This window comes from Podarcis liolepis, assembly GCF_965112155.1.
Source record: "Podarcis liolepis genome assembly, chromosome: 2".
NCBI classification, from domain to species: domain Eukaryota; kingdom Metazoa; phylum Chordata; class Lepidosauria; order Squamata; family Lacertidae; genus Podarcis; species Podarcis liolepis.
This window is the reverse complement of record NC_139555.1, coordinates 17908409-17928978: the sequence shown is the minus strand read 5'-3', so window position 1 is coordinate 17928978 and position 20570 is coordinate 17908409.

Sequence of the window (20570 nt, the reverse complement as noted above, 5' to 3'; positions counted from 1 at the left end):
ATCTATCATGGTTATGAGGTGACTTTCAGGTGGTGGCAAATTAACCTTCTGGTGGCAACAGTTGCATTATTGATTCTCTTATTGGCTGCCAGTTAGGAGGCTATCATGTTTCCCCTCCCTCTCAGAAGTGCCCCCTGAATAGGGCTGGAGGAAGGCAAATCAACCAAATTCTCACTTTTCTAAATAATACACAGCCACCCTTGTCATCCAGTGATAGCTCCCTTCCCTCATACCTAATTCTTAATCCTAGATTCCTAGATTAATGACAAGCTGATTATATGGACTCCTGTGTGGCTTATCTTCCCCTGAGCATACTTGGTGATGTACTTTTCTCTAGATAATGAGCAGCAAACAAGAAAGGCAAAGCATTCCTGTGGAAACCCAGATAAGATACAGGCAGAAAACCTCTTATATCAACAAGCCCAGTCTAGAGAACTGCAGTTCCAGCATACTAGATCTGTACCTTCCTATTCCACTTTGTCAATAGTTGCTCCACATAAACCCCACGGGGTGAAAATAATAATTGAACACGACCCAATCGATATTCATGGGATTATATCTGGCTCAAAGAAACAGTTGCAGATCACTGCAGTCAATTGGGCTTTTTCTTTGACAAAGGCCACAGTTAGTTATTGTATAATATAACTAAATAAAATGCAGCTGAAGAAAGCATTAATCAAGGTGGTGTGGGGGTTTCCCCTCCTGGATTCACTGATCTATCTTACCTTTCTATCTATAGCTTTGAAGAATGGGCCATCAGAGATTATATCTGTAATTAATACAACTATTCTTGCCCTGACCTACTTTTTTGCTGAGAGTTAGCCCTTCCTAAAGCTGTTCCTGGGAGACTCAAATATATAAGGCATCCAAATCTCTGCTGAAACCGGTATATTTCTCAGCTGCAAGATTTAAGATTTTTGCTCATTGCGCAAAGCCCCCAGTGCTTTAGCTCCTCACCTGTAATGATTTAATCATTTCCATTATACTAAGGGATTTTTAGATTGCTTCAAGGTTCCTGTTCATTCTCTCAGGTGATATTTCTTACCGTGTTAGAGAGATTAATTATGAAATAGACTGTGAACTATTCACTATGCATTTAAGCATTTTAGGGCAGGGAGGTGGATGGGCCTTATTATCTGGCCAAACTACTTGCTGGTTTAAATACGGTGGCCACAAATAGTCCCTATGAAATAAGGAAGAACAAAACAAAATAAATATCTGCATTCTTTGCTATGTATCTAGATTCAGGTAAGTAGCCGTGTTGGTCTGATGCAGTTGAAATATATATATAAATAAAAAAAATTGTCCAGTTGCACCTTAGAGACCAACTAAATTTGCTCTTGGTACAGTGGTACCTCGGGTTACAGATGCTTCAGGTTACAGACTCCGCTAACCCAGAAATAGCACCTCGGGTTAAGAACTTTGCTTCAGGATGAGAAGAGAAATAGTGCAGCAGCAGTGGAAGGCCCCATTAGCTAAAGTGGTGTCTCAGGTTAAGGACAGGTTCAGGTTAAGAACGGACCTACAGAATGAATTAAGTTCTTAACCCGAGGTACCACTGTATAAGCTTTCGTTTGCATGCACACTTCTTCAGATACATTTGCTATGTATTCAGCTGTCTGTGTTTGCCTGAGCTTGAGTCTGGACTAAGGATTCTGAGCCCCTGTGTTCTGATTCGATACATGATATCCAATCACAGAACATTTCAGGATTTGGGCCTCTGCCATTGGCCCTTTAACTCTGAGTCATGATTCGCAGCTTGGAAGTTTAGACAACCAATCACGTTGGGAGTGGGAGTGGCCCAGGCCTTCAAAAATGTATATAAGCAGTTGCTTTGCCCCCGTTGTCCAGTTCTGTTAGTTCAATAAAGGTTCTTGCTGTTGTCACTGTGTCTTGCCTCATGGGAACCCACCTACTTGTCATTCTTTATACCAAATTATACCTAATCCAGGGTTGTAGTTTAAGCAAACTGCATCCCTCAATAAATCCTGCCTCCACCCCATGCCTTTACAGCCAGAAATCTTATCTTTCCAATCTCCCCATAAGCCAGAACTGCTGAGTCATTTTTGGACTACCAGGATGGATGGATCAGTTAATTTCTGTTCTGTTCCAGTTTTGCATGCATCTAAAGTCCATTTTGTCCTGTTTCTTGCAAAGCAAAGGGTCTTTTAAAAAAAGAAAAAGCACAAAGTATTTGCATTTAAATTGTACACATTTCCCTCTAAAGTATGCATTTGTTTACATTCTTTCCCGAAAGAGAAGCATTTCTGTATCCATTTTATAAACTGCAAGGACATTGCAAAATTCAGAGAAGTGTGCAATCTGACTGATAACTGCATTCCTATCTGCATACGGACCTGGGATAAGTGAATTAGATCGGTTTTATTTAAAATACAGATTAAAGCTTTGTGGACATTATTTGGGTTGCAAATTCTGAACTGGAGTGCGATTAGACAAAGACTATCATGGAACCCCTTTAGGATCGCACTCCTAATTTTTTGTAATTTGTGCATGGTAATGGGGGCCAGAAGTTCCCAATACCTGACCTAATTTTTTTTATATATAAAAAATTAAAACACACGTTCAAGTGAGAGGACCTAATGAGACTTTTTAAGGATCTTGGTCCATCTGGAACACTCAGACCTGTGGGTATAGGGCAGTATATACAATTAATTAATTATCTAGTCTACTTCATGGTTAGTGTCCCATCAGATGGCTCTGGGAAACCCTCAAGCAGAGCATAAAGGCAATGAGTTATTCCGCTATTGTTTTCCCTCCAGCAAGTGGAATTCAGAGACTGTTTGCCTCAGAGCTTTATTTAGCTATCATGGCTAATGACCATTGATAAAACATTTTATGGTAATTCATGGATACATAGCATTGTTTGTGTATGGTATTTTGCACATTTCTACCAGATTGCTCTAAATTATCGATATGTAAACAAAAGAAATTTTAGGAAACCTAAGAGCACTGATTATCCGGGGCAGCTTGAGGTCAGACGAAATCCAATTTGTCACGTACATGGTTGCATGTGCGTGAGCGACTTCTAAATTGACTGGAACAACTTAATTTAAAAGGCCAGGCAAAACTGTGGCTAGCTCAATGGAAATCGTTCAGCAAGTCAATGTGCCCCCCGCACATACACTGAGTCGAGAGCAAATGGAATTTGACAGTGCAAAGCGAGAGGGATGGAATTAAAAATACAAGGCTGAAATAACACAGTTTTCCAGTGGTCTTTGTAAGCAGTGGGGAGTTCACAGTAGTCTTCGAAAGATAGCTTTCAAACAAGAGAACTGGAGTTGTACACAGTCCCTGAAAATTTGTTTAGTTACAAATGTACAGATTGAGAAGGAAGCCAGTAGTGCAAACTTCAGTGGAGAATCAACACTGACCCCAGAACACAGCAATGTACATACAAAGGTTGCAGAAAGCTAGCATGACATAATGATAGCAAGCATAAGACATATTCTGAAAGTCCTAAGTGCAAATCTTCAGGCCCCTCTTCTGGTGTACCATACAGAACTATGGATTTTTTTTAAAAAAGGTAAAGGACCCCTGGACAGTTAAGACCAGTCAAAGACAACTATGGGGTTGCAGTGCTCATCTTGCTTTCAGGCCAAGGGAGCCAACGTTTGTCCACAGACAGCTTTCCGGGTCATGTGGCCAGCAGGACTAAACCGCTTCCAGCACAACAGGACACAGTGGTGGACATCATAGTGCGTGGAAATGTCGTTTACCTTCCCGCCACAGTGGTACCTATTTATCTACTTGCACTGGTGTGCTTTCGAACTGCTAGGTTGGCAGGAGCTTGGGCAGAGCAATGGAGCTCACCCTGTCACAGGTATTCAAACAGCTGACCTTCCGAATGGCAAGCCCAAGAGCCCATTGGCCATCCGTGTCCCTTTTTCTGTGAGTTGCACAGTGATGAGCCACTGTCACACCTAAAGCCCTCTCAACAATGCTGGACAGAAAGTGGGCAGGTAGTTTTATCCATTGCCAGTAGCTTGGAGCAGCTTAGAATCCAGCAGATCCTTGGCCTGCCCAACTACAGTGGTACCTCGGGTTAAGAACTTAATTCGTTCTGGAGGTCCGTTCTTAACCTGAAGCACCACTTTAGCTAATGGGACCTCCTGCTGCCGCTGCGTTGCCACTGCATGATTTCTGTTCTCATCCTGAATCAAAGTTCTCAACCCAAGGTAATATTTCTGGGTTAGCGGAGTCTGTAACCTGAAGCGTATGTAACCTGAGGTACCACTGCATATCCCTTCCCCATCCCTTCCCCAGAAGCACCCTGTTTCAGGTGCTTCCACTGGTTACCACCAAAAGTAGCTTTCAGTGGGCACCAGGGGTGGCCCAAGGCATTTTGGCACCTGAGGCGAAGCACAAAATGACACCCCTGCCCTGCCATGGAAGACAGAGTAAGTAAAGATCTACATCAGGAAGGAGGGTGGGAGGAGACCAGCCTCTCTAAGAGGCTGCTGTAAAGGCAGGATTGGGTGGGGGGCTTCCAGGATTGGGTGGGGGGCTGCCATGGAGATAATACTGATACTAAGGTGGCAGCAGCAGACACTGGAGGCTGGATCCGGTGCTGTTCTGGCTCTTGCCACCTGAGGCGGGTACAGGGGTGTCCTCTTCTGCAGCAAAGTCCTCCTTTTGGCAGAGCAGAGTCAGGTGGAACAATTGTTTAGGTGAGTTCATCTGTTAGAAAAGCACCATTGATTCATCTCTCAGCAAGAACAAGATTTTCCTCCAGGCAAACATTCATTTCAGTTTCTGAAGAATGAAATCCTACTTCAGGGTTCTAGGAGCTTTTGGGGTGAAACATGCCTTAACACCAAGATATATTGATTTTATTGAAAACAAAGGGGGCGGAAAGGGGGGGGAGAGAACTGTACACCTATGCTGTGGAAAACATTCATGAAAAATACAGCAACATGATCCAAGAGACCTATTCATCATTTGTATGCATGTGTCTTAAACTCAGGATCTTATAAACGGTATCTTATTTTCAAACTCCATGTGGTTTGCAGACTCCATTTTGAAGCATTTATCAGCATTTGATACACTCCTGGTTCCTTTCTGCATTCCTCCCGATGGAAAACGAAGCTCATATGTGGTTACTCTTAAGTTTGACAAGAATGGCCCCCATTCAATCACTTTCTGCCTCACCCACAGCTTATTGAGTTGGTTTCAGAGTTGGTGGGGGACTAGGAAGCATATCAGTTGAAGGGGATCTACCTTCTCATTTTCTAACAGACTCAAAAAAAAAAATCCTGTGAGGAGAAAATTGTGAAACAAACTCCATTTACCATGTGCAGCAGTGGGCATTGCACTTTGGCAGTCTACTTAGGCTCTCCCAAGAAAGTTGAGCATCTTTGAGTGGAGGAATCTGTCACCTCCTCTGCTGAAGAAAGACAGCGGCCTGTGAGCAAATTGGTTTTCTAGAACGTTCTCACTGCCATGCTTCTTACTGTGCCTGGTTGCATGCCCCTAATAGCTTTGTATATTCAGGTGCTGGATCAAGATAAACTAAAAAAGGAAAATGCCCTCTCATTACACACCCATGCTTGCACATCCACACACGCACATAGGTGACATTTTCAAAGGTTTAAGTCTTTGCATTATTTTAATCTAATGACATTCCAAGGCATTATCCGGTTTCTGAGAGAAAGTTGGATTGACCACATTCACATCATTAGAGGAACCTCCTGTAGAATCCAGCAAGTCGTAACTTCCTTCCTGAATGTCAATGAGATTGTTATGTTGGCAAAGATGGAGAGGAGGAGATAAAAAAACTAGTTCAAATACATAGATAAAAATGTCACTATCACTTCATTCCGGGGAAGAAGTCACCAGGAGGAGGGTGTCACATTATTTGACTAAGAAATAGAGGTTTTGTTCATGAGCTTTGGATTTGGGCCTCCATTTTAATTATATTTTTGCATAAAAGCTAAATCCAGATAATTTGAAATGGGTCCTGCTGTACCCAGTCTGTCCAGGTACAGGCACACAAAATGCATGTTTGGAATCTATCGCCTCAAGTTGAATAACTGCTATTTAGTGGGGTGGGGAATAATACTAGTACTTGTAATAATTTGTACAGCACTTTCAAGTGTTCAAAGAAGTTCACATCCATCATGTAGTTGTAATCTTTACAACAAGGTAAGTCAGGATAATTAAGTATCCTCCATATTGCAGATAGGAGACTGAGGGAAAGTAATTTTCCTAAGGCTACCTAGTGGCTACCATGGCTGAAGCGAGATTCAAACTAGGGACTAGGGATGGGAGAGAAAATGAACTCAGTTTGCAGGTAAAGGTGACCTTACCTAATTTGTCTTTGCGTGCCAAGGCCCCGTGACCTGCAATTTACTAGTGGATAAATAGACACATGGACAAGTGGATTTTGGTTAATGGGTTCGGACGCAGGTGGCGCTGTGGTCTAAACCATTGAGCCTGGTCTTGCTGATCGGAAGATTGACAGTTTGAATCCCTACGACAGGGTGAGCTCCCATTGCTCGGTACCTGCTCCTGCCAACCTAGCAGTTCAAAAGCACGTCAAAGTGCAAGTAAATAAATAGGTACCACTCCGGCAGGAAGGTAAATGGCATTTCCGTGCGCTGCTCTGGTTTCACCAGAAGCGGTTTAGTCATGCTGGCCACGTGACCCGGAAAAACTGTCTGCGAACAAACACTGGCTCCCTCGGTCAGTAAATTGAGATGCCGCAACCCCAGAATCGTTCACGACTGGACTTAACTGTCAGGGGTCCTTTACCTTTACCTTTTTAGGCCACAGCTTTATTGGTTGTAGATGTGAGTGGCTTGGCTTAGGCATTGGGTGAAGCCAGGCTATATCTTGACTCCTGCCCATCTACAGGGAGCCCAACTAAGAGTAGATCACCAAGAGAGGGAGCCCTATCAAATAGGGGGTCCTTCTTGGAGTAGCGGTATGGCCCTAGCACACGTCCGGGCATCTGACAAAATCCACTCCCCCGGACCCCTTTAATAGGATACCCTTTTTGAGGAGGGGCAGATGGAGGCTACAACCTCCTCTCCATTCAAAACAAAGGCCTAACCTCACAAAGTTGTGATGATTGCTATGAGTTAGGCAAAAACCAAGTGGCTGGAGCTAATTTGCCAAGTGGAAACAATTGCTGCCCGGCCCCCAAAATATGGCGGCTGACATTTGTCCATAGCATGGTCGTATCACAGAAAAGCATAAAAGAGGGTGGGTGGGAGATCTGACGACGGGCACAAGAGGATGGGCTCCTGGCTGCACCCCTGCTTAAATTTCATGTGGCCACGCCCCACTGGAGGTGATTGGGCAGTGAGGTCCAACTAGTGCTGGCAACGTGGCCAGAAGTGATGAAGAGGGCGCCAGTCTTTGTTCCCAGCCAGATTACTGTGGGGCCCAATGCTTGGCCATAACACCACCCACCGATCAAGGTAAGCAGACTTTCCAAAACAATATGTGAAGGTAAATGAAAATTCTCAAAAAAATTGCAATGCAATCCTCCAGTCAAGTAATGTATACAAGAGTGTATATGGTAGGGTAAAGTGTTAATATAAATGCATGTATTGGTGAAAATAACAAAGCATTGTACTGGAGGAAATTGCATACAAAAATCTGTTCATAGTTTGCACTAAAATGAATGAACTTTCACAAGGACTTTTTCAATTTTTTAATAATAATAATCACAAGCTGATGTGACATTGTGAAGAATTGAATATAAGATTGGGGGGGGGGGGAGGAATGGAATTTGAGAGATTTGCCCATCCCTATTAAGGGCCTTGATTCATAGCTCAGTCTATTAGCCAATACACTGTACCAGCTCCCAACATCAGCTGGGTCTATCCCAGGGGTCAGCAAACTTTTTCAGCAGCGGGCTGGTCCACTGTCCCTCAGACCTTGTGGGGGGCTGGACTATTTTTTTGGGGGGGAGGATGAACCAATTCCTGTGCCCCACAAATAAGCCAGAGATGCATTTTAAATAAAAGCACACATTCTACTCATGTAAAAGCACACTGATTCCCAGACCATCCGCGGGCTGGATTTAGAAGGCGATTAGGCTGGATCCAGCCCCCGGGCCTTAGTTTGCCTACACATGGTCTATCCAATGCATTGACTTTATCTGCTGGGTTGTGAAATGTAGTTGCACAACAGCTGCTGACATTGCATCCTGTCTGTGAAGATTGGAGCAGCACAGACAGCCTTCATCAGTCTGGATGACCTTGATTGTGAACAGATCTCTTGCGCTTGAGGAAATGAGTGAGGCTGAGTGATAGCGCTGACTTAGTTGATCTAAATCACTCTAAACAAAATGCTTCAAAGTTGTTGGCTTGTTGATGGGGGGGGGGAACCCCTGCACTAAACCCCTAACATCTCTGCAAGAGGAAAGCTTCCCTGTACTGTTTGTCTGCAAATAATGGAAATTGTGAAATCAGCCATGCAGGAGTCATTGGTGCTAAGTAAATGACTGTGAGCAAGAGTGTGGGGGGGATTTGAGGTGCTTCCCCCACTTCCCTCAATCAAAGCGCAATGGCAATAATTCAGGCAAGTTGGATCAGGGACCCATCGTGGTGCCTCGATAACTGCTGGAATGCTGCAGTAGGGTTTTGCTTCTTTGCAAGAGAAACCAATCATAAGCCTGGGGAAATGCCCCCCCCCCGCTCAAGTGGGGAAGCAGATCCCTTGTTTTAATGGTGAGCTCCAGCTTTCAGCCAGAGTTGTTGTGGTTTTTCCCTCTCAAGTCACCGTGTTCGCAGGGGAGGCTGTCGATGGAAATAAAGCAAGTTTGCTGCACGTGGTTCTCTGACTTTGCGAAGTTATATTTCTTGTGCTCCCTGTAGTCCTACAGGCAGAGGGCATCTCCCTCCTCCACTTTTTCTAATCACTTTACAGGCATTTACCATCAAACAAAGCTTTAAGGACTATATTGTACAGGTCCTTCTTCTTTTTGCTGTCTCTTCAGTTTGCCTTAATTTACTAGACTTTTTGCTTAGTTTTTCCTCCTTCCATTTTTGTCTTATTTTTGTTCAAATCGAGACTAGTTTAATTCTCTGTTTGCTTATTTATTCTCCTTTTCTACTACACCCCATATGGTAGTCTGATTTATTCACTGAGTTTTTGCTGTGCTGCTTAGACTTACTATACCCTTCTCTACATTCCCCCTCCCCCAGTTCTCATTATAATGAGGAACAAAGAGTTTATTGCATACAGAACACACTGAAACCCAAAGCATGTGTTTATTTGGGCATCGCACGAAGCATCTGAGAAACCTGAAGAATGAGGTCCAGTGCCAAGGGCCTCCTAGAGGTTCCCTTGCTGCGAGAAGCCAAGTTACAGGGAACCAGGCAGAGGGCCTTCTCAGTAGTGGCCCTCCCACCAAAGAGAAAAACAACTACCAGACTTTTAGAAAACATCTGAAGGCAGCCCTGTTTAGGGAAGCTTTAAATGTTTGACAGAATTTTAATATTCTGTTGGAAGCCACCCAGAGTGGCTGGGGAAACCCAGCCAGATGGGCAGGGTATAAATATATTATGATGATGATGATGATTATTATTGGTGGTGGTGAATTGGGGTGATTGGGTGTCTTCCCTACCACCATCTGAGCAGAAGCACAATGCTGATAATCACCACTGCCCTCTCTTGGATCAGGGCCTCCACAAAGCCACAGATGACTCTGCCACCTTGCTATTCTGTACCTTTTGTACAGAATACATGCATGCTTTCATATATCTCTGTGTTTCTTGGTCCACAAGCTTTGCCAGCCATGAGGCTGTCCCAAATGCTGCCTGTGGGCCACCGAAGAGGTCTGGACTTTTTTTCATTAAAGCTGAGTAGCAGCAGGATTTGGCTTCATTGAAATTTTGAGAAAATCCTACATTGCTCCCTTTTAACAAAAGCAAAACCCAGAACTCTGCAGGCAGCATTGCCCAGGCAGGCGCATTATGTAACTCATGAGAGCAGCAAAATAACATGATTGTACAACGGCGATGGGATAAAATCAAGCCAAATCGTTATTGGCAGCAGCAAGCAGGGTAAGTAGGCCCCAAATCTGTTCCATGGGAGTAAGCCAGTGTTGAACCCTTCTGTGGTGCAAGCACGAAAATTCCTTCCAGGCAGATACCCCATGTTTGGGGGTACAGTGGTCAATCCTCCCCTCAGGCCCCTTATGGGGACCCCCCCATACTCTGTTGAGTATGCCATTTCCACCCTCATATGAACAGTGTTCTATGCCTAACAAAGGAAGGCCATAATCTTACCAAGGGAAAGACAAAAACAAAACAAAACAACACCAACCGAGCACCATTCATGTTGAGAGGGAAAGAAATCCTTTCTGGCCCTGCCAACTAGCGACCCAAAATTTCTCTGTTAAGGCTCTAATCCAAGGGTGGGCAGGTTGGAAGCTCTCAAGGCAAAATGGCCCTGAACTTCAGAGGAAGCAACCTTATATAGGCTTTCCCCTCACCTTTGCAAGGGCTCATGGGACAGTTCTTCTTTCCCAAGAACCCACCACACAGACAAGATCCTGGGCAAAAGCTTGCCCAGTATTTTGCTGCAGTCTGTGGGTCACAGCGCCGATGGGCAAAGGCACCCTATGCTTATTGAGCGTAGAATGAGGCTTCTAGGCAGGGTCACACTGTAAGTCCTGTATCGGAGAACTGTAGGGTTGCCATATTTCAAAAAATAAAAAGCAGGACACCCCAAAAATCTTTTTTAGGAAGACCACAAAATTGTTGACCTTTTTTGAGACAAACTGAAATTATGGAGCTTATTTTTTACAGGAACACGAAAAAGTGCTTTTTAGATTGACTTGCCTAAGATCTGTCTTTCAGAAATTCCCCCCAGACATCAATTCCGCCTTTGAAATCCCAGTACTGTGGTTTATCAGAGGACATAGACAGGGCCTGTAATGCCAGTTGGACAGCACCAGAAACGAAGACCAGTGTGAAGCTGCAAAGTTAAAAACAATGTGCATTCCCCTAACACATACAGTACATATAATGCACACATATCGTCATCACAATTTTTGTGTGTATGCTGCCTTTTCCTAGCAAACCATGTGCAAGGAAGCTCATAATATCAAAATATTTACATAAAACACTAACATATGCAAGGCACAACAAAATTTAAATCATGATAAACAATAAGCTAATGAAAACATCTCATATTAATTCATATACAAGAACATGAAATTGTCCATTAAACTGTATGCAAAACTATATGCACCTCATAGTTGCCTTTGACTGGACTTAGCTGTCCAGGGGTCCTTTACCTTTACCTTAATACATAGTATAGTCTAATAATAAAAGTACAAGAAGTAATACAGAGAACAGCTATAATCCATCTCCAAAACCAAGCAGCAATATATATGGTAAGGTTACCAGATTTTTTTCAATGAATCTGGGGACACTTTTCAACTTCAGTAGGAATGATAGGATTTTGTCAGGGGACTGATTTGTAAATCTGGGTACTGTCCCTGGGAAACAGGGATGTCTGGTAACCTTAATATATGGTAAATAACAAAGGCACATTATGCTCAATCCGGGTCTCTTCTATGATTAGGGAGAGTGAGGAAGCTGCCTCAAGTAGCAGATGATGAGAGGCAGAGAAGTGTACCTTAAGCTGTTGCCCTCTTTTGTGGTGGAGACACTGCCCCATTTACACTGTCGAAGGCAATTTTAGCTGCGAGTCTGGCTACCCTTTGTGCATTGAATGGGGAGAGGTACTTTCTTAATATGTTAAGACAAAGGTTTAAGATAAAAACAAAGAGGGAAAGGATTTGCTGAATTAACTTACTGAACTGGAATACAAAAAAGGGGAGGTGTGAGGAGGTCAGGGAAACAAGTGAATGAAAGACAAGATATGGAAAGATTGATTGGTTTTTAATTGTTTCTATTTTTTGTGTATTTTGTACTCTTTTTTTCTTTTTTCTTTCTTCCCCCCCTTTTTCTTATTGTAACTTCTTTTTTTATTTCTGAAACCTTAATAAATATTTTATATATATATATAAAAGAGAGGTACTTTCTTATCCTTTGCCTCATGCAGCAAAAGGTCTCCAGCCAGCTTTGACTATGCCCTTCAGCTCCTTCATCACCCAAAGACATTTTCATGCTTTTCTCCCATTATATTGTTTTTGCCTCAACATCTCTGACATACTGTCCTCCATCATTTATTTTCATCGGAGGTTGTTTTGCTCAGTTAGCACCCTGAGCTACAAACCATTATTTGTGGAAAGCACAACAGCCCACTGTGTCGCAGGATTTTCAAAAACAAGTATAAATGATCTGTAAATAAGGCCATTTCAAATCTTTATTCATTCTACACTTCTTAGGGTAGGCTGCCCAAGGTCTTTGACTACGCCCATTTTGAGTGAAATACAATATGACTTCTTCCTGCTGCTGTAAATTGACCCTGATTGTTGCCATATGTATCAGTTTTCCTTCCCCGTGTGTTATTATTTTCCACTGTCGTGAGGCCTTCAAATCAGAAGTACAGAAGGGCAAATTTCTACATAATTAAACCTGGTAAACAGCAAAGCGCGACAGTGAAAAACATCAATTGAATGCTTCCAACATCTCAGTGTCCATCAACTTCTAGATGGAGAGCAAGGACAGGCTTTTACACAATATTTTCATATTTTCATAATATTTTCATATTTTCCTCTCATAGGGAATCAGGATAATTCTTTGGTTTGATCTCCTGTCAGAAGAGAAATCATGGTAAACAAGTACACAAATCTATTACATTGCTGACTCTTGACTATGGAGTTTTTGGTACCTTGATTCAGGGATGGGCAGACTTCAGGCTTGAATGATCCATTTTTCCAACTAATGTTATTCCCACTAGCTTTATTCATTTGAACTCTAGGGTCAATGACGTGGACCTGGGTGCAAAATAATAGCTTGAGGAGAGGAAGGTAATGCAGAATATTCCAGTGTGGTGCAGTCATACTAAGACTTGGGAGACCAGGGTTCAAATCCCTACTCAGACATCAGGTCTGCTGAGTTAGGGTTACCATACAGTGGTGCCCCGCAAGACGAATGCCTCGCAAGACGGAAAACTCGCTAGACGAAGGAGTTTTCCGTTTTGGAGGTGCTTCGCAAAATGAATTTCCTATGGGCTTGCTTTGCAAGACGAAAATGTCTTGCGAGTTCCTGCTGGTTTTTTCCCCTCCCCCCCTTTTTCTAAGCCGCTAAGCCGCTTATCAGCTGATCCAATCAGCAGATAAGCCGCTAAAAGCTGCTAATTGCGCTAATCCACTAATCCGTCATTGGCCTGCTTCGCAAGACGAAAAAAACGCTAGACGAAGAGAATCACAGAACGGATTCTTTTCGTCTTGCAAGGCACCACTGTATATAGTTACATATATAGTTACATAATGTTATGTACTGAGTTGAATAGGATCCAACTGAAGCAGTCTGATTGGTCCTAGAACAATAGGATCCAAATTGCAGCAGTCTGATTAGTCCTAGAACAATAGGATTCAGAATGCAGCAGTCTGATTGGTCCTAGAACAATGCAACAGTATGATTGGTTGGCAGGAACCACCCAATCCTGCTCCAGATAGAAGTGACTCCACAACCTGATTGGCTTACAGTAGAATTCCAGAATTAGCCAATCATGTGCAGCCCATTGTGTAAATAATGTATATAAAGCAGATACTGTGAGGGGACTTTCATTCATTCCTCCTCACCACTATGAGCTGAATAAAGAGCATGAAATCACTTCGCGACTCTGAGTATATTTCACATAACTTACATAACATGTTAAACAGTAGTTGGGAAGATGAATAACACAGTATTCGGCAGCAACAGAACTGCAGCAGAATGGAAACAGCACTGGTGGTCATGAATCCATGTTGGAATGGAAATCGCTACATTCTTACATGCCTATGCTAGAGGGAAGAGAGGAATAAGAAGGAGGAAGGAAGGTCTGTGCTTAAGAGGACTGTTAATTCACAGAATCTGACCTTTTATCACACTTTACAATCATCAAAGGAACCTACAACTGAAACAGCGACAAATGTGCAGCGGGGGAAGGGGACAAAGTCATGGCAATATGTAAAAACAACAATAAAAAGAATGTCTAATAGCATTACAATCGTCCACCGAAACATCAATAATCTACTTAGTGTCTAGCCTTTTACTAAAAGAAAAGGACCTCAGCCACCTTTCATCTGTCACTTCTCAGACTGTGGGGCTTCTTTCTTCAGATGATCTTAAATCATGCGAGGAGAAACAAAAGGGGACATGTCCTTTCAGGATACTTATGGAATTTTTGATCATTTGGTATATTCAGTAATTTTGATACATGCAGAAATTGGTAAGTGGGTCATGAATCATTCCTTTTTATGCTTATCCTCCCCAACAGCATCAGGACCACCTCAATCCTTATACCCGTGCACAATACAGAGCCCATCTGGAAGAGTGCTGAGAGTTGCCCCCCCCCCCATGTCATCACTACCTTCAACTGAAAGGCAGTCATTTAGGGTTACCAGTCCCATGCTGTGGAAAACTCTTCCAGCAGGGATTTGGCAGGCATCTTTGTATTGACATTCAGGTGTCTCTTGAACACTTTTTTGTCGACAGGTGAATGCAGCTGTTTAAACTTAATTAATCATTTGAATTATTATTTTGCATTGTTTTCTGGTGTTTTACACTCTGTTGTACTCGTATGCATTGTTGTACACAGCCTTGATATTTTAATGAGTTGGTGGTATATACATAAATAAAATAAGATGAAGTGATTCATATTGAGGCTCTCAAGGCTATCCAGCAGAGATTCTAGACCAGCTTACAATCTAGCACAGTGTTTCCCAAACTTGGGTTTTCAGCTGTTTTCAGACTACAGTTCCCATTAACCTTGACCACAGTCTTGCTAGCTAGATGATGAGGGATACTAGCTAGGGATGATGAGAGTGATAGTCCCAAAACGGCTGGAGACCCAAGTTTGACAAACACTGATCTAGCACATGTGGTAGCTGATGTTCTGGCCTCCAGATATGCTTGGACTCCAACTCCCAGCATTCTTGATCATCAGCCATGCTGGCTGGATCTGATGGGAGCTGGAGTCCCAGTCTCGTGGACCAAACTGACTTTCAGTGCAGATATAGACAAAGAATCCCTGGATCCTTAGGAAAACCTATATCTATGGTCAAAGCTCTGCTTCCCTGGTATTAATATGTAAGGGCTTATACTGAATAAAATGGACTTACTTGTGCAGACTTTATCTATTGTGAAGAGAAAAGCAGATGTTAAGAGCCTTTATTGAAGCACTTATTTTTTCCTACTTTTCATCCTCAGTCATTTTTCCACCATCTGACTTGCCTATATGTAGGCGTTTATAGATTAATTTTACAAGAAATGACCTCCAGAACCTCATGATCTGCCTTGTATGGTTTTCTTAAACTATTGGTAACAAAGTCATTAATGCAAGACATATTCTCAATTAACAGATACTGCTGTGTTGAACTCAATTATCTTTTCCCTTTCTAATCACTTCCAGGCTACACTCCTCAAACCTCCCTCCATCCAGAATTTCCTATGGAATGCAATGGAACTACCCTGATGTATGTAACTTAAGGAGTGTAGCTTCATGTTTTTGTTGCTTGTGGGCTAGCAGTCCCATTTTAGAAACAGTAATACACATGCTATTCAGTAGGCTGAACAGCTGGCTAAAGAACATTTCATTACATTGGCTGAAGGACATTAGATGGAGACTTTCAGCCAGCTATTTAATTCAGACACTATTGCTATTTTCTCTTTGTTGAAGGAATAAATGGAGTCAGAAATGGAGTATTTTCACTTTCCTGCTTTGTGACACAATATGGAGGGCAAGAATGGAGGGTGAGCATGTCTTTGGATAGTGAATACCAGGTGATGGACTGAGATCTCCTAGTAGACTTGCAGAGGGATTTAAACAGAGAATTGGTGCAATTTTCTTTCAGCCGTAAATTTCAAGAAAGAAATTTGTACAAAAATGCTGTACCGTTGGTATTTAATACCAAGTAAGTTAGCAAAAATGTATAAGACAGGTACAAATATCTGTTGGAAATGTAAAGAATGCCTTCTTTTTCTTTACAGATGTCAAAGAGAAAAACAACTACCAGACGTTTAGAAGACATCTGAAGGCAGCCCTGTTTAGGGAAGCTTTTAATGTTTAATAGACAATTGTATTTTAATATTTTGTTGGAAGCTGCCCGGAGTGGCTGGGGAAACCCAGCCAGATGTGGGGGTATAAATAAATTATTATTATTATTATTATTATTATTATTATTATTATTATTATTACAGATGCATGGGCTACTTAAATCCACTCCACCCCTCTTCTGGCTTCTTCATTTGGTTGAGCTACCCTATTGGCAGGGCAGGCAGTATCTGGTTGCCTTTTGAGGGGGGTTGAGAGACATGTTTTGCTCACCAGCTGATTGGGTTTACTAGCAGGTTTTTTCTCCTACTGTGTACTGATGCGGTGACGGATGTATCGGGGCGGGGAGTAATCATTAAATAGGGTAATTGGCCATACTGGCAGGTAGGTGCAGGAGACCAAATGACCCTGAAATAATCGTTGTTACTTTAAGATGCCCCATCTTGAAAAGAAGAAGGTACTTAAGAAATCACACAGAGCCTTCTTGCTAGTGTCCAACCTGAACCTTGCCTTTACAGCTAACAAATGTCAGCAAAGCTTGGAAGCTGATTTCACCTTTCTTATTTAAAAGGCCTGCCGGTGATTGCAATTCATCATTCTGCTCCTAGACATACCAGGTCAAAGTAAGCCCAATGCCTCATCCTGACAGGACTGTCCACATGTATCTCTCCTCACGCAAGCTGCAGATAACCTTCCTCTTGCTCCCAAAACAAACAAAGTTCATCTATTGGCTCTGAATCTTGAGCAGCTAAAGTTAAGGGTATTCCTGGAGGTGTGGAAGCTACAGCTGACTGAAAATGGCGTCCAGAAAATCCACTACCTTTTGTTTTCAGGCTGAGACATTGGTGTGTTGTTGGGGAGGTGTACATTTTGTTGTATGCCGTGAAATTTTTCGTGCCTACCTCCCTAAAGCAGAAGTGTCCTAGGTTTGGGGAAGGAGGCACCAGAGGAACATTTAGGAGACCAGCCTTGTCCCCCTAAACCACCACTGATTTTGCTGAATAACCATAATGGTAATAATTGTAAATATTTTAGTCACATTTTGCATTCAGGTATCTCAGTGTGAATGACACATTAAAAACCAGCAACCCACACTATGCAATGTGATCCTTTACAGTCAGGTTACCCACATTTGGTACTTTCTGATCTCTTTCAGCCCTGCTGAAAACTCCACAGGCATCATTAAAACGGTAAGCTTCAGTCTCATGAAATGGAAGGATGGTCTTCCCTACCTTGTGATGCTGGCGAGCAAGTTCAGATTTGGGGAGCCGGGGGAACCGCTTCATCTTTCTGCATTATAATCCAAAACAGGTGATGAGGGGCCAGCTCTGTTTTTTAAGCTTGGCATGTTGACCTGTTGGTTAATATTCTCAGGAGAAAGGATTTTTATATGGCCCACTTTATGCACTCGTTAATCTCACAGCAATTTCATAATGATAAACTAATACTTCCAGGAACGTCCCTGATTTAGAGAAGCTATAGCGGTTTCTGATTTGATCCAGAAATGTCCCACTTTTCTTTAGGATGTCCCAATTTTCATTGAAGAAATGTTGGAGTTATCCAACCCCCTGAGCCATCTACAGGCAATACAGGTTATTTTTAATGTTTAATGGTTTATTACGTTTTTCATATATGTTGGAAGCTACCCAGAGTGGCTGGGGCAACACAGTAAGATTTGTGGGATATAAAAAGTACAACTATCATTATGGAATGGGACGTCCCTGTTTTCATCAGAGATATGTTGGAGGGTATGGTATAGGAAGGAAGGAAATCAACCCTGAGTGCTCACTGAAGGACAGATTCTGAAGCTGAGGCTCAGATACTTTGGCCACCTCAGGAGAAGAGAAGACTCCCTGGAAAAGACCCTGATGTTGGGAAAGATTGAGGGCACAAGGAGAAGGGGACGACAGAGGACGAGATGGTTGGACAGTGTTGTAGAAATGAACAAAATGAATTTGATGAAACTCCAGGAGGCAGTGGAAGACAGGAGTGCCTGGTGTGCTCTGGTCCATGGGGTCACAAAGAGTCGGACATGACTAATCGACTAAACAACAATGGTATAGGACTTGAATAATAAGGAATTAGTTGTTTACTATGAATAGCTCCCATTGCTCTGTCCCTGCTCCTGCCAACCTAGCAGTTCGAAAGCACATCAAAGTGCAAGTAAATAAATAGGTACCACTCCGGCAGGAAGGTAAACGACGTTTCCGTGCGCTCCTCTGGTTCGCCAGAAGCGGCTTAGTCATGCTGGCCACATGACCCAGAAGCTGTACGCCGGCTCCCTTGGCCAGTAAAGCGAGATGAGCACTGCAACCCCAGAGTCAGCCATGACTGGACCTAATGGTCAGGGGTCCCTTTACCTTTACCTATGAATAGTACAGACAGAACCAAGCACTTAGCCTACATCCTTGTATTGACTCCTTGCAGCAGTGCTGCAACAGTGATCTGCCTGTTCACTGCTTAAGTCAGTGCAACAACCCGGGCTATTAGTTGAACCCTGTGCATTGTCAGGAAAGTGATTTATTTTGCCTCGGAACCAACCAACCTTTTGCATGTACATCTTTAACTTTTGCTGGCCAAGAGCTTTTGCGGTAAGTGGGTGAGTGCCGAGCGAAGAAGAGCTAGCTCGTTGCAACCGTAATTACTGCCAAGTTAGATAAATTAGGTTGTCAAAAGCTCACACACATTTGCTGCAGGATGTAGAGGCCCAGGATCTCCCACTGCAATGAACAGTACTTTACAGGCGTCATTATCTCCCTGGTTCGATGTCTCAGAGTTTCTTTTATACATGTATCAGCAGAAGATTTTATTGGGATAACCAAAGAAGTCACCTAATACAAGCTGTAGAGATGCTTGCTTCATCTTGTCTCTTTATGTCTCTTAACGTTTCTTATTTAATTACTGTGAGCATGACACTGGGCTGTATCAGTTTAACCCCACTGGGTCTGAAAGATGAAAGGCACTCAGAAGCTTCTCATTCTTTCAGTCCCACAGACGCCACCATATTGAGATTGTGCAGTTTTTAAAAAGTGCTTGAATCAGCCCTCCATCTCATACAGTAACAATTTGGGCCAGCTTATAAAAAATGAAAAGGAACATCAAGAAAACATATGGGATGCCAGCTCTTCTCCTACATCAACACAGTTCTAAATGTCAGACAGTCGAGTTTAGAGATATAAATGTTTGACTTTGTATAATGACATCTGTAGACTGTGTGGCGTTAAAATTCTGGCTGAAGATTTCCCTTATAACATATGCGCAGCTGCAGAGTCAATAAATTAAACATCGTTTTATGCTAACCTATGTATTTAGCATTATGGCCCGTGCATTTGCCCACTTCTTTGGAATACATTTCCGTCTTGCTTTAATGTTCCTGTGAGTGTGCATGAATTTCACTGGTAATTTATTCACGATTTACTGGAAGGCATGAGTCTTCACAGACTGCAGCTTGCATGGATACTCTATATGCATAAAAATTTGATGTGCAAGTAATTTGGAAGGAGGGGAGGGAGGGGGAGGGGAAAACTGCTTCAGAAGATGGCAGCAGCAATAAACAAAACAGGTTATTGAGTGAATATGCTGAAGTAACCCTCAGGCAAAGTGAAAAGCCAGTAAATTACTTTAGTATTTCTCTCTCCATGCAGCAATAACCGTTAAGCACTTACAGTTAGGTGGGGGGAAATAGGTCAAAAACTCCATGCATGAGGAATTCCCAGCGTCTACCTCTGGGATATGAAGCAGAAAGCGACCAAGAATTTTTAAGAAGATTGTTGTTCCTTCTTCTCCTTCTCATGCTTCTATACAGAAGAACAAGATTTGATTTGAATCAGAAGGAAGCAGCAACAGGTGCCGTATCTGGTTCTTAGATGAAGCCTGTAACCCACACGTTTCTTTCCTTTTCCTCTGGATGGCTTCACATTTACAGTGGTTCCGTGCAAAGGTCTTGGGAGTTTGAGGGGCTTTCTGCAGGGCCCGTGGCAGGGTTAAAACTCAGGCAGAGGCACCATTTGTGAGAAGAGCCATGGGAAAGTGTGTTCTCCCTAACAGAGAGCACGTGTTGCGGTTGGGGGAACAAGCCACCCTGCAGTGACTAGGCAAATTTGGTAGGGAACCCAAGCCTTTAAGTGGTTAAATTTGGGTTGCTGGGGAGTTTTGATTGTTGCCAATTTGGAGGAGGGGTCAGAGTCTTTAAATACAGGGGCCAGGCGTTGGACGTCCTCTTGGCCGATTTGCACCGGATCACCCGCCCTCCCTCCCTTTTATAGGGTGGTTTTTTCTTGATCGCTTGACCTTGCTATGCCTGTCATGGGGTCGTCTGCCTTGGAGCGGGGGCCTGGTAGGAATTTTGCCATTTGGCTGATTGGCTGGTGCCATTTGGTTTTTGCCTACTGCGTAGCAAATCGTCACAACTTGTAAGGTTG